Below are 11493 nucleotides of genomic sequence, written 5' to 3'. Positions count from 1 at the left end.
AATATGTTTACCTTCCACCTTCATCAACATGTGGAGCATTTTATTCTCTGATTCAGCTAGGACTGGGGCAAGTCATGCGGTCGGATCGTCCCTATCTTTGGTACGCCTCTGTCTGTAGTCCCTCGTGTCTCTGTCCGTGTTTCCTTCCTGTTCGTCTTTTATTCTTTTCCTACAGTCTCTTTTTATATGTCCCACCTTGTTGCAGTAATAACAGGTAAGAGGTTTACGGGAGGAATTCCCTCCTTCATTGACCCGGGCAACAGTGTTAACTCCCGGTGTCCTTCTGGGTTTAGCTTCTGCTAAATCAGCCTCTATGCCTTGTGCTTTCTGCAACAATGTTCCTCTGTCCCGTATGGCTCTCCATTCGGGAGTACATGCCTTCAGTTTGTCACCTATTTGGGGTACTAGTCCTTCCATAAACTGTCGATTGAAAGCCCTAATGGTGACGGGTAAGGCTAAATCTAGACCTTCGTCAGCCATCATGCTTTCCATGTTGAGGTAAAATTCTGTAACAGTCTGACCTGGGGCCTGTTTTATGGGCGCTGTCGAACCCCTTTCCTGCTGTTTCCTTTGGCAAAATTCTCGTAACTGATTAATAAACAGGAGTCTAGAGTCTATATGACGGGGGTGTATTCCTGGTGGATCTGCTGCTGGATCCCCTTGTGGTCTATGTGGAGCAATTTCATTCATAAATTGATTAAACATTGTTAGTGTCATTTTATGTCTACACAAATCTTCCCCATCTTGCCAAGTTGCTTCATGTGTGTCTAGTAATTGTGTCACGAATCTACAGAATGCGGCAGGTTTTGCTACGGGATCAGGAGCATTCTGTATTAATGCCATAAGAGTGTCAGCCGACCAAGGTGCCCATGTCCTCAGAACGACTTGTTGAGTCACTGTAGGTGGCTGTCCTGCTTGACCCGCATTTGGATTATTTACTTGTATTACCCTAGTCCGACTGTGGACTGGAGCTACGGACTCTGGTCTTTGAGCTCCGCAATGTACACATTCCTGTGCCCAGTCTGTATTCTGGGTACCGCATACTCGGCATACCCATCCTCTTCCTCTTAAGGAAGGATAAAGTTTTGGTCTTTCGCTACCTGGTGTGGTAGTGGTATAAGGAGGTGGAGTACCTTCCGTTTTTACTCCATCCTCGGGAGCAGAAGGGAGACTCTTGCGTCGGACCTTCATGTCCCATCCACCCTGTTCATGACAATACTTCCATCCCTCCTCTTTAGCCCTGTTGGAAACCTTAATTAAACATTGTATTTGTGATACCCATCTGTTCTGCAGGACCTCCCCCTGTCTGTCTCTCTTTATATTCTCCCAACCTTCTACACTTAGCCCATTTTCTCCATCCATTCCAAATTTCTCGAGAACCCTATTCGTGCCCTGTGCCTTGTCCTTCCCATACAACATTGTAATTATGTCTTTAACAGCATAACATTTCTGAGATTCCTCCTGGGGTTTACCATGTGTCTGGCCCATTTTGACAGTCCTGCCTAGGTGGCGTTTGGATCACTTACTAAGTGTCTCGTTGCCTTCTCCTCCTAGGGTGCCAAAATACTAAAACTTTGTCTGGGGTACTTATTCTGAAACCAAACTACTTTTACACCCCAACCAGATAAATGCGACTACTAATACAACAGAAACAATAATCACAATCATCACTTGTAGGTGGCCAAACACATATGACTAGATCTCCGGGACTTTGTGGAGACCTTATTCCCTTCCCTTTAACATGGAATTTCTCAGCAATCGTTTCTTATTCCTGCTTTATTGAGGCAGTCAGGACTTATACTTTCAACCCGTTTTTAGGCTCATGAATCAAAAAGCGTATATCAAACTTAAGTGTCGGACCCCCAAGTACTCTTACGAGTTAAGGGCGCATTCCGTTACCCATTGGGATGATATATGTTTCAATTCACACCATACAAACAGGGCTTATCTCAGTCACAACAGACAGATGACAAGGAGACAGACAAGAAACAACGGTAACATAAGTCAAATATTAAATTCAAGACTCGCTTACTACAGAGGTTGGTTTTACCTGAAGAACAATACAGACAGATCGGGTGGGCACAAATCTAAGAAGCACAGAGTTTATAAGAAAATAAAGCTTTTCTTACCTGCGCAGGTTTTGTCTGTGGTTCCTGATGTGCCCGACCTCTTCGTTCCGTCCTTATGTTCGTTCGCCTCTTGTAGTTTCTTTAGCGAAGTCCCTTGTTCGTGCGCCAAAAATGTTAGGTGTGACTACTGCAAGTCACCTATTCATAAGTTATGTTACCGTTTCCCAATTATTATTAGAGTCTTATCTAAGCAAGGAGACACGGAAAGAAGTTCTCAGTATGTCTGCTCAGACGGTCGCACTCACTCTGAGGTCCTTTATTATCACACAGCTCTTTTTATACACTAAAAAAGACAGGCGTTAAAAATGTTGAAACAAAACAACTTCTATAAAAGGCAATTTCTAAGTGTCTTCTGCTTTTTAGAGCTGAGGTGGCAGATGACCCTTGCGACATGGTTTCCTCTTATGTACGTGACTGCACCCATCCGGCCTTAAGAATGATGTCTCTTTAAAACAACTGAAAACAGACGAGATAAGCATTTAGTGAAACATACTGTCAACCATTTTTATTCTTATACCTTGATCCTCACAGTGTCCCTCTCAGGTAGTTGTGAGGTGGGAAGTGAACAAAGGAAGTTGTATATGAACAGTTTTTCCTTTCCACAGAATGGTGTGATGTGAGGCTTTGCATGTTATTATCTCCTCATTAGCCAGCATCTGTGGCACTTCTGATTGGTTGATGTGTTCTTCCAGTCAGCTGACTGTATTTGGTGGCCAGCACTGTACGTTTTCCTGGGAGGGACAAAAAACCTTTTCACCTGTTTCTGAGGTAACTGTCCACCATGGTGCAGCACAGGTGAGAGCTCACTACTCTTCCTTGTATTTGGCTGCTGTGTTTAGTATCTTTTTTTTTAAATAAGCAATGTATATGTTTAAATGACAATATTTCAATACATTGACACTGATCGAGTAACAAAGTCTCGTTTGCATTAGGATACAGGCAAATGAATAGTTTGGCCTGTTAGGCTAGGTTCACATTAGTGAGTTTTTTTTTTTTTTACCAATGCGTGGATGTGTGCTCAAGTCTTAAAAACTCCGCCCATGCACTTTGCTAGTGCATGTGCCTCAAAGTGCATAGTAACAACGTACCATGTGTTTTTGTGTGGCATCATTTTTAACCACTTCAATACCGGGCACCTGCCCAGGCCAATTTTCAGGTTTCAGCGCTGTCACACGTTGAATGACAATGGCAACACTGTACCAATACTAAAATGAAATGTGGAATTTATGCCTTTAGAACGCCTCACGGTGCTACTTGGTTATTGGGCCTCTCTATGTGGCCAGGCTGTGTCAAAGTCTCACACATGTGGTATCACAATTTTCACTATTAGAAATATCTTATAAATTGACAACTTTGTATTAAAAAAAAAAAAATAAACATTTTATTTTCTTTCCACATTTTCCAGAAAGCTTGAAAAAAAAAAAAAAAGGACATGTTGAAAAGAATCATTATGCCTCCTAGACTATACATTGGGGTGTTTGCTCTCCAAAATGGGGTCATTTTGTGGGCGTTTATATTGTCCTGGTGCTCCAGGGCCATCAAAAATGTAATAGGTAGTCAGGAAACAAAATGTGGTGTGGTGCTCCCTGCATTTTGGGCCTCTCTGTCGCCAGGCTGTGAAAAAGTCTCACACATGTGGTATCGCCATACTCTGAAGTAGTAGCATAATGTCACGAAAGTGCCAAGTATTGCTTTTTTTTTTTCTTTGCTAAACAAAACAAAAGAAAGGTAAAAAATGTTTAAAAAAATTAATAAATTTGTTTTTCCGGCCAGGAAATACCTTATACAGCCCACTTCCTGTTTCTTGTCTGGTCATTAGCCTAGGTTTATGATGACATCATGCACAGCTCTCTCTCCAACTCTAGTGAGAGTTTGCCTGGAAGGGAGGGGGGTGAGGACCTGCCTGATTGCATATGTAGCACTGACCCCCGAAGGAGCTGCTGGTTTTATTGGGCTTACCGTTGCCTTCTTGACCTCGTCTCTGTCTAGGGTTTCCCATGGTAGATGGCCCAAAGAAATGTAGAAACTGACATCGAATCTTCTTTTGGGTTATTTATTTGAAATAGAAACAGAATCTCTCAGTTTAGGGTAGAGGGTTAGGAGGAAGTTCAGGTACTCTGGACTGTCAAAAATGGAAAGTCTTTATAGAAAAAAATCCAGAGAGTAACCGTTTTCACAGCTGGATTTTCTCAACCCCTGGATAGACCTCCTCTCATTAGGCCTAGCAGCCGGTAAGGTGTTAAATAAAGTAAAGTCTCTGCCACAGACTTGAGCGTAACTGAGGGACATAGACAAATTTATAGAGCTATAATACGGTACCAGTAACTCTCAGCCGGTCCGGCAATACCGTAAGAGTGTGGATCCATGAAGTGCCCTTCAACTGAATCTCCAGGCTCCTTCAGAGAAGCCAGCCTTGTGCATAGCCTTCTGCTGAAGGATCCTCCCATGGATTGCTTCTCCAGTTGCTGGGCCTCTCCTTAGATGAGACGGCACTGGACCACCGTTGAATCACCAGGCCTCGATATCCATTCAGGCCTGTCCCTGCAGTTGCTTTGCCTCGGGCTATCCAGCCCCGAGACTTGGAAATGCATGGAATCACACCCCAGGCCAGAAGGGCCATAGGGACTGGTCAGGAGGACCAGAACCCAACAGACAGAAAAATCTTCTGGCACAAAACCCTATAGCACGTGATGTCAGTACCTTAAATACCTCCTCCCAGAATGCACAGCAGTAGAACACTCCCACTGGGCTGGTTCCGAAAAAAACGTGGCACTCAATACACCCAGCTAAACTGCGTTCTACCACTTGCCTGCGGTGACAGCGATACCTGTGGCTAAGGAGAACCCAGTGCAACCCAGCTGGACTGGTACAGAAATCATAATTTAGTAAAATGAACCTTAAAACCCAACTGTGGTTTCAGGAATATTAATTTCAAAAACATATAGCGCATGCTCGTCAGGAGCCAGAGCTACACATACAATTTGAAAGTGTTTAGGTTTGACCTCATATTTTATGGTTTTGGTAAATCTAAAGAAAATTGTACAAGACAATTGTACTATAATGTGTAGCCAGCTTTAGGCTTTGTTAATATGAGGCAGCTATAATATATCCGTACAACCCCATACTAGCAGTCTCATTGTCTATTGGGACATAGCAGCTGCATGGACACAGCAGCTGCTCCCAATGTGGCATCCATGCGGATGCACGGCACTAAACGCACCCAGGGTGAGTTTGGAGACATGCACGCACACGGATGGCATATTGGGACACAGAGACTGTCTCCGTGCATCCGCTGTCTCCTAATAGACATGAATGGGACTGCCCGCACAGCAATGCAGCAACACCTGAGCTGTGTGAAGTTGGCACCCCATGTTTATAAAACCTGAATAAAAATATACCATTCGTTTGTGCTGCGTTTGTGCTGATTTGTGCCGCAAAAATTAGCGTTTGTGCCGGTTCGGTTTCTGAGATATTAAACATTCAATTTAATGCAAGCCCCGCCCACTTTGCACCCCACGTTGCTGAATTTGAAAAACAAACGCGCCATTCGTTTGTGCCGCGTTTGTGCTGGTTTGTGCTGCAAAAATAAACGTTTGTACCGCATTGGTTGCGGAGATATTGTGCGTTATAGTTGCTGAAACCCCGCCCACTTTGCACCCCACGTTACCGAATTTAAAAAACAAACGCGCCATTTGTTTGTGCTGCGTTTGTGCTGGTTTGTGCTGCAAAAATAAACGTTTGTACCGCTTTGGTTGCGGAGATATTGTGCGTTATAGTTGCTGAAACCCCACCCACTTTGTACCCTGCGTTACCGAATTTGAAAAACAAATGCACCATTCGTTTGTGCTGCAAAAATAAACGCTTTTGCCGCTTTGGTTGCGGAGATATTGTGTGTTATAGTTGCTGAAACCCCGCCCACTTTGCACCCCACATTACCGAATTTGAAAAACAAACGCGCCATTCGTTTGTGCTGGTTTGTGCTTCAAAAATAAATGTTTGTGCCGCTTTGGTTGCAGGGATATTTCATGTTATATGTTGTGAAACCCCGCCCACTTTGCACCCCACATTACCGAATCTGAAAAACAAACGCGCCATTCGTTTGTGCCGCAAAAATAAACGTTTGTGCCGCTTTGGTTGCGGAGATATTGTGCGTTATAGTTGCTGAAACCCCGCCCACTTTGCACCCCACGTTACCGAATTTGAAAAACAAAAGCGCCATTCGTTTGTGCTTCAAAAATAAACGTTTGTGCCGCTTTGGTTGCGGAGATATTGTGTGTTATATGTTGTGAAACCCCGCCCACTTTGCACCCCACGTTACCGAATTTGAAAAACAAACGTGCCATTCGTTTGTGCCGCGTTTGTGCTGGTTTGTGCTGCAAAAATAAACGTTTGTGCCGCTTTGGTTGTGGAGATATTGTGTGTTATATGTTGTGAAACCCTGCCCACTTTGCACCCCACGTTACCGAATTTGAAAAACAAATGCGCCATTCGTTTGTGCCGCGTTTTTGCTGGTTTGTGCTGCAAAAATAAACGTTTGTGCCGCTTTGGTTGCGGAGATATTGTGTGTTATATGTTGTGAAACCACACTGACTTTACACCTTGTTACTACATCTTACATACAGAACCTATACTCAGCTTGGGTTTCCTTAATGTAAAGCTCCTCCCACTGTGCCGAGCACTGCACTTCATACTGTACCCTGGAAAAGGCAGCATTGGAGCTCGAACAACTTTTTGCTTGATGGTTTCATTCTAGCTCAGAGAATCCAGGGTAAATTAATTTTTAACATCTTTAATTTTACTTATTATTAATAATTATGCAATGTATTCAATTGCAGTGCAAATAATACATTCGGAATAGGTGATCGTGTGTTTGCTGTGTGTATACAAACTATTTTTTTTTGCAATACTAGCACATCAACCTAATATAGTGGTCAGGTGGCAACACTAGTTGTGTTAATAACTGATGTCCCTATGTACTGTACACATCCTTTGTTCAGGGGTAGCCAGAATGTAAAATCATTGTAGTAACATACAGAAATGCTTTAAACTAGGGATGAGCCGAACACCCCCCAGTTCGGTTCGCATCAGAACTTTCGAACGGACCGCAAATTCGTACGAATGTTAGAACCCCATTGAAGGTTTAAGAGAAGTGACCTGCTGCAGTACAAAGTAGCAATGGCATGCTTCCATCCCGGGTAAATTGTATAAAAAGAAAAGGGGGACAAGTGGGACTTTAAATGAAGCATGTCAATTGAAAATAACAATGTATGAATACATGTGAATAAAATAATTTAGATTTAATTTATAATCAATAACCCCTAGGGTTTGTCCATGATCTGAATGCATACACTGGTAGTACAGTAATATAAATATAGATATACACTCAATATATTTTCATAATAGTAATCAGAGAATCTGGAGTATAGACAAATCAATGGACATACATGGATGCAGTTCATAACAGAAATACATAAATTACTAATCAAAAATCATAAAATCACTGAGATATAACCGTCTCATCCGGGGTTGAGGCAGGGTTCAGACCATCCCCCAACAATGTCACGGGGCAGGCCAGGGGGAACCGAAACAGACGTCCTCAACACAGGTCCACTAGGTACTAAATGTATGTGTGTGTTACCCAAATCTGCGAAAAAGAAAAAAAAGTGTGATGGGTCACCAAAAAAACCCCAAATCAGGACACTGAGTGTTGGATTGAACGTGTTGAATGAATATAGCTAATTACTGAAAAGTGTGTGTGAATGAGATATACACAAATGATTGGGAAATAGGAGAAGACTAAGGCTCCATGCACACTGAAGCTGATAAACTGCAGTTTATTGGCGTTTGGGCGTTTTTTGTAAAAGCCCATAAACTCCACTCTATGTTAGCCTATGTGTCCATGCACACATGGACGTTTTTCAGCTTTAATGAGCAGTGGAGTTTATGGGCTTTTTTCTGAACGCCAGAAATTCGCGTTCAAAGTGCCGTTTTTCAGCGGCAAAAAACGACAAACGCTCATTAACGCTCGTTCATTAGTGTTCGGCATTCTATTTTTCAATGCATTGTGGGATTTTTGGAGTGTCCTCTGTGTATTTTTATAAAAAACGCCCATTAACGCTAACGCTGTAAAACGCTCATTAACGCTCATTAACGCTAGTATAAAACGCTGTTAAAAGCAGGTTTTTCAACCAGCGTTTTCTGCCAGCAATCTGGCGTCCAGAAATAGCTTTTTTGAGCTTCAGTGTGCATGGAGCCTAAGGCTCCATGCACACTGAAGCTGATAAACTGCAGTTTATTGGCGTTTGGGCGTTTTTTGTAAAAGCCCATAAACTCCACTCTATGTTAGCCTATGTGTCCATGCACACATGGACGTTTTTCAGCTTTAATGAGCAGTGGAGTTTATGGGCTTTTTTCTGAACGCCAGAAATTCGCGTTCAAAGTGCCGTTTTTCAGCGGCAAAAAACGACAAACGCTCATGAAGGCCCCTTTCACACTAACGTCCCGTTCAGGCCCGCCTGTCAGTTTTTCAGGCGGACCTGAACGGGTGCTCCATAGAGCTCTATGGAGCGTCGGATGTCAGCGGTGACATGTCCGCTGACATCCGACCCGCTCCGATCCGAAAAAGTGTGACGGAGGAAAAAGCTATTTTTCCATCCGTCTGCGGATCGGATCGGATGACGACGGGCACTGCGGTCCGTAGTCATCCGATCTCCCATAGGGGAGAGCGGCGCTGTGACAGGTCCGTCCCTGCGCAGTGTGCGGAGGCAGACCTGTCATCTCCCTGCTCAGCGGGGATCGGCGGAGTGATCCCCGCTGAGCAAACGGACATCCACGGGGCGGATCAGAACTGATCCGCCCCGTGTGAAAGGACCCTAACGCTCATTAACGCTCGTTCATTAGTGTTCGGCATTCTATTTTTCAATGCATTGTGGGATTTTTGGAGTGTCCTCTGTGTATTTTTATAAAAAACGCCCATTAACGCTGACGCTGTAAAACGCTTATTAACGCTCATTAACGCTAGTATAAAACGCTGTTAAAAGCAGGTTTTTCAACCAGCGTTTTCTGCCAGCAATCTGGCGTCCAGAAATAGCTTTTTTGAGCTTCAGTGTGCATGGAGCCTTAATGTGTGTTGAATAAGTGGGAATGGATGATGGGGAAATACAAAATCATCCAATTCAAATGTGTAAAAAAATATAAATATATAAAAAAATATGTGCAGTGCTCTGAATGAAACAATGTATGTGCAAAAAGGAGAGAAGAAAAACGAAAAAAAAAAAAAAAAAACATGAATAAAACTCTATTACCCATATGTAGAGTTAAGGAGTGATCTCTTTCTAGTGGAGCGCAGTGGAGGAGTGAACTGTCTGTCTGTCCCAGCTCATATACCCCAGGCCCTGGGCAGATCCCTGCCAGCGTCATGCATGATGTCTTTTGCAGCTGTGAGAAGATGAGGGAACACTCACAGCTGAGGATAATCCATACCTCAGTGGGTGCCCATCCATCTTAGCTGCAGCATCAGGTGGAAAGACAGAACAAAAAAAAAAAAAAAACACAAAAACAAACAATAGACTCCCACCTTGCAGTGTCTGTTGACACCACTCGAGGGGCCCATTTATGCATGGCGCAGATGCGCTGAGATAGAACCCCACCACCCCCCGTGATCCACAAAGGGAGGTAGGGAGGGAGCTGAGCGCATCGCAACCCCGGAAAAATGAAGACACCTGCTCCTTTGGTGACCATGCTGCACAATTATTCATTATCCTTATCCTTAGTAAATATTCGTTTGTATGTATATCCCTATTCATCTATAATCCCAGTTTCGGGTTCATAAACCTGCGGCTTGAAACTATTTATATATGTGTTTCCATCAGTTATTGAGAACTTTTTTAATATTATTTTTTCCAGTTTTGTTTTTGCTGGAATTTATCAATCAGTTGAACATATGGGCTGTTTTTGCTGGGTATGTTGCAGTCATTTTTCCGGGGTTGCGATGCGCTCAGCTCCCTCCCTACCTCCCTTTGTGGATCACGGGGGGTGGTGGGGTTCGATCTCAGCGCATCGGCGCCATGCATAAATGGGCCCCTCGAGTGGTGTCAACAGACACTGCAAGGTGGGAGTCTATTGTTTGTTTTTTTTTTTTTTGTTTTTTTTGTTCTGTCTTTCCACCTGATGCTGCAGCTAAGATGGATGGGCACCCACTGAGGTATGGATTATCCTCAGCTGTGAGTGTTCCCTCATCTTCTCACAGCTGCAAAAGACATCATGCATGACGCTGGCAGGGATCCGCCCAGGGCCTGGGGTATATGAGCTGGGACAGACAGACAGTTCACTCCTCCACTAGGAAGAGATCACTCCTTAACTCTACATATGGGTAATAGAGTTTTATTCATGGTTTTTTTTTTTTTTTGTTTCGTTTTTCTTCTCTCCTTTTTGCACATACATTGTTTCATTCAGAGCACTGCACATATTATTTTTTTATATATTTATATTTTTTTTACACATTTGAATTGGATGATTTTGTATTTCCCCATCATCCATTCCCACTTATTCAACACACATTTAGTCTTCTCCTATTTCCCAATCATTTGTGTATATCTCATTCACACACACTTTTCAGTAATTAGCTATATTCATTCAACACGTTCAATCCAACACTCAGTGTCCTGATTTGGGGTTTTTTTGGTGACCCATCACACTTTTCTTTTTTCTTTTTCGCAGATTTGGGTAACACACACATACATTTAGTACCTAGTGGACCTGTGTTGAGGACGTCTGTTTCAGTTCCCCCTGGCCTGCCCCCTGACATTGTTGGGGGATGGTCTGAACCCTGCCTCAACCCCGGATGAGACGGTTATATCTCAGCTCTAACAGTTCCCATTGCTGGAAGTTCTGCCCAATTATTGGGCTATCTTGTAAGTCACTTTATCAATTAAGTGGACCAATTTGATACTCTCTCTATTTAACTGAGGTTCCACCTATATTAATATTTGTCATATTTATTTGCTTTTCTAGTAAAAATATGCATCCCACCCCTGATGACTGGCAAGAAGCCAAGAAACGCGTCGGGTTCTCAAACAAAGGATGCCTACTTAAGCTTATTTTAATCCTTGATAATATCAACTTTTGTCCTATAGAGTTTGTACTCATTCATGTGATTTTATGATTTTTGATTAGTAATTTATGTATTTCTGTTATGAACTGCATCCATGTATGTCCATTGATTTGTCTATACTCCAGATTCTCTGATTACTATTATGAAAATATATTGAGTGTATATCTATATTTATATTACTGTACTACCAGTGTATGCATTCAGATCATGGACAACCCCTAGGGGTTATTGATTATAAATTAAATCAAAATT

Source organism: Lithobates pipiens, unplaced genomic scaffold, assembly GCF_037356315.1.
Source record: "Lithobates pipiens isolate NorthernLeopardFrog02 unplaced genomic scaffold, aLitPip1_a1.2 Scaffold_28, whole genome shotgun sequence".
Taxonomy (NCBI): Eukaryota; Metazoa; Chordata; class Amphibia; order Anura; family Ranidae; genus Lithobates; species Lithobates pipiens.
The sequence above is the reverse complement of the archived record's forward strand: the minus strand, read 5'-3'. Positions refer to the sequence as shown.